The sequence below is a fragment of the Helianthus annuus genome, chromosome 16 (genome assembly GCF_002127325.2).
Source record: "Helianthus annuus cultivar XRQ/B chromosome 16, HanXRQr2.0-SUNRISE, whole genome shotgun sequence".
Taxonomy (NCBI): domain Eukaryota; kingdom Viridiplantae; phylum Streptophyta; class Magnoliopsida; order Asterales; family Asteraceae; genus Helianthus; species Helianthus annuus.
In genome coordinates this window covers 193546783-193550889 of record NC_035448.2, presented here as the reverse complement: position 1 = coordinate 193550889, position 4107 = coordinate 193546783, and the positions used below count along the sequence as shown (strand labels likewise).

The 4107-nt window shown below is 36.7% G+C and overlaps 1 long non-coding RNA gene across 2 annotated transcripts; it reads right to left on the bottom strand.

Annotated features, from left to right (window-relative positions):
- Positions 1 to 740: 740 nt before the first annotated feature.
- LOC110917673 lies at positions 741 to 1535 on the bottom strand. Of its 2 annotated transcripts, XR_002580769.2 has the most exons (4): positions 1381 to 1535; positions 1162 to 1237; positions 1014 to 1075; positions 741 to 937 (listed from the first exon to the last, which is right to left on the bottom strand). It is a non-coding gene; the product is annotated as an uncharacterized LOC110917673 (long non-coding RNA). The 2 variants fall into 2 exon arrangements; XR_004883300.1 differs by lacking the exon at positions 741 to 937 and having other exon boundaries at positions 941 to 1075.
- Positions 1536 to 4107: the final 2572 nt, after the last annotated feature.

Below are 4107 nucleotides of genomic sequence, written 5' to 3'. Positions count from 1 at the left end.
CTCGAAGTAGCATTGGACAAGTTTGTATTTCAAAGAAAAGGTGTGTATCAAAAATAACTAAAAGTATTGCAATGAAATGTCATATTAATAAGTTGATAACTAATGATAAGTGAAGAATGACAAAATTAAAATATTTTCTTAAATCCTCATTAAAAACTTCATACAATTGTTAAGAGTAAAGCCACACAAAATGACGCCGACTCGCGAGCTTTAAACATCGGAATTTGATGCTAAAAATTGGTGTTCTTCTTTTGCAAACACTCTACTTTGCATATTAATAATGGAAACTGAGGCTGCTATAACTGAGCTTTTAGTTGGTTTGAATTAGACTTGGAGATTTGATAATGCTAAAGCCCTGTTAAATTGTATCATTTTCAAGATAGCACTTGTATTCAACTTACCTGTCACCACAACAATTTTGTTAAACACAAATGATATTCCCCTCAACATTTCAAACTTTATGGTTACACTCTGGCATCATAATCAAATAAGATTATAAGTAGAGAATTCAACTAAGAAATTGAATTAACATAATTTAGGGAAAATTTGATTAGAAAGGAAACTGTTAAGGTATTGGTAACGGTACCCACTTTCCCCGTTTTTCGGTACCGGTTCCGGTATCGAACCGGTATATTCGGTACCAGTACCGATACCAACTTTTCCCGTTTTTCGGTACGGAACGGGTACCGTGCTCATCCTAGTTGCACATCCTATATATTTAATCTAGTTAGCAACATTCAATCAAAAGTATAAATAAAGGACTTGAAGGTGGAAGCAATGAATTTTGACATTAATAATCTAACTATTAGATGACTTTTACTAAATGAGAAAGATGATGAATACAAACCTTTGTAGTATCCAGTATCCATACTCATGATTCTATTGTTGAAAAGAATGACTGGATTACAAAGATAATGAAAAAAATAGCGCCTGCAATCTATATCAGATTAATTAATAAACATTTAATTCAAATTTTTAATAAATATGTAGACAAGTCTTATAAAAACATAAACCTCATATGCAAATCTCTCAGATATTTGGGTTGCCAAACTCTTCCCTCCAAATACAGCAGCAGCTTGACACAAATGAAACAACCCTATGTATCAATTTTGCATATTTCTTTAAACTGTAATTAGTAGGGAAAAAAATACATAGACACACCTATTTTTGGGACAGAGAGCTTTTTCAATGCAGCAGCGTATCCGTCAGCTAAATGTACATGGATATAATCCTGTACCTAAAGTCCACGGTGTAAACTGAAATAGCAAGATCAAATTCGCAAACGTTGCATACTCAAAACCTTGGAATTTCTATGAAATTATAGAATATTAAGGGACTGCATATCTAAATATCCAATCAAGTAAACATTACACAACATACCCTTGTTCCATCTTTAGTTAAGTAGTCAGTTCCAAAAACTCTTAAGTTCAGGTAGGCTCCCAATGGCAACTTACTGAAAAAACATATGAGTGTTGGGGACCCCACGTGAGTGTTCACCAATCTCACCAGTAGGGTGTGCACCAACAGGGTCAAAGTACCGCAATAATATTGTTTTCTATTTATTATCTGAAGCATAGCCATATCTTCTCAATCATCAGCTGCAGGGATTGATCAAATAATTATTAGTATATAATACTTTGGGTGATGGACGAAGCAATGAAAAAATGATGTCTGTTTTGTATACCTGCAAAGTTACTCCTTTAATTTATCATCTTTGGCCTTACAAAAAATCACAACAATTTAACGAAATTTATCAGAAAAAGATTATTTTTATTAGATAAACGCTATATAGTCAACTAATTTGTGCAGGCAGTTACCTGATCACCAAGCACTCTACACGTGCAAGAAAGTTCCAGTGGTATCAATGTTGATTTGCATATATCAATATAAAACTTGTTCAACAGTGAACAACTGGTTTTGATTAGGAAATAGATATATGTAGAAGCAAGTATTATAATTTTCATCTATTGTAGTGAAACTATGAAAGATGATATAATCATACCTCTCCTATTGTTGTATCTTTCTTTCCCTTGCGTAAAAGCTTCACAGCAGAGCATAGTAAAGTCTACACTAAAGAAACGCCAGAAAATTAGTTTACTTCAAAGAAAAGATCGTGGTGACAGTTGACGAGCGATGATTATGAACAACGACCACTTTGTAACGGTTCCATCGGACCTCCGTCAGTGCGCTAGACTTCAGAGATATGATTAATGGATAATTGATATCAGTGAACTCAAAAAATCAAAACCCTAGATATGCAAATAAACATAAATCTCGTTGATTTAGGGTAAATCCCATAACTATGATGAATACACAAGCAAAGCGTATAAATCCATTAAAAAAACCCTTTGATTCAATGAAAATTAAAACGTACCTTGAGAGAGAGGCTGATACTACAGAGAGATACGATGAAGACGAAGATTGGTGGCTGGAGAGTGGAAAGATGCGAGAAGAGGGTATTTGTTTACCGAAACATGGGAGGTTACCAGCGAATAATGTGGGTAGGTGGAGAACGTGGAATTTAGGGGAGTTGTGGCGACGTGGGGAAGAGAGAACGGGAATTTAGGTGAAAAGCTAGAACCGTCGCTAACTGCAGGTTTATGGGAGAGAGAGTGTGGAACTGTGAAACTGCAAGTAACTGTAAAAAAAACCGCCATCATAGCGGTTATTTTTTGGAGTTTAAACGGCTGAGATTTCATCTCAGCATGATCGAACGGATAATATTGATTTCAAAGGTAACTTCCACTTAATGGGTTCCATATATATATATAATGTAGAGAAGACGCTACTCGACTACTTTGAATTATGCAAATGAACGAGTCCCAACATTTCATACAAGATTCATGATGAGATTCCCTCATAAATATATCAAAGCACAACATGTTAAGCCCAATATAGGTGGGCCCAATCTTAGTAACCCCAAGTGGAAGTTGGCCTACTAGAGTTAATCTCACTAGCCTCCTATATATAGAAAGCTCTACCTCAATATTTAGCAGGTTGTTCCTACTTCCATAAATCCTCTCTTTACAACGCACTATTGTTATTACATACATACACATGGTATTATGATTTCATGGTTGAGTGTCGGAGTTCCCTTGGAGCTATGACTCACAGGCCCTCTAACTAGAATTTCAAGTGGTTGCAATTTCGATGACGACCAGAACCAATATGAACTGGATCTTCCTTCTCCTAACATTGCTACCCAAGTCCATAACCCTTAGGGTGTATATATTTTTGCAACATTAGCGTCATCTATACGACACGAGCCAAGGGAGGCATGTAAAACAACTTCTTTGATCCCTCTTGGGCCCAAAACTTTTAATTTCTTTGGTCCCTCTTGGGCCCAATAAATGGGCTTATGCCCAAATTGATCCAACCCACTAATTAGGTAGCCTTCATCGTGTATTATCTAACGATATTTCCACCAACTTTGATTATGACGTTATGATAACTTTTCTTTTTCTTTTAGAAAAAAAAAAAAACATGTTTAATTGGGGTGGTATGTGGTCTTGTGGACCAACCGTTATTGATGCAGAGACGACTTTGAGTAAATGCACCACTCTAATCTCCAATAATAGGTTCATATCACTATCCGAATCATGAATTTCAGGACCATCTATAAGGCTAGGGGATGTGGTTTAACGCCACCCTACCAACTCAGCTATTTTAGCGCCCTGGGGCGCTATGGACCACACCGCAGTGGTTGGGGGGGGGGGGGTTGAACCATTGCATGCAAATTAAAGGAAGGGGTTTTAAAGCCCCCTATGTGACGTGGCGGTGAGATGGCGCTGAGGTGGCGTGATAAAGCCCCTAGGGGCTTTATACCACACCCTGTAGCTTAACCGTAAGAACACGAACCCAAGTTTCCTTACTTCATTTGATGATCTAAGGAAAATAGGTTGTGACAATTATATCAACTATCAAGCCAACAGGAAGACAATTATAATAATTTTCTAGATCCGTCACTGGTTGAACTTAACCGAAGGTTGTTTGTGTTTAGCCCATAGAGCTATGCTTTGTTGATTAATGCTTGTTAGTTAAAACAAGGATGAATAGTGCGTCACCTTTTCTGGAAATACAACATAACATTAGAATGGCATATGCATT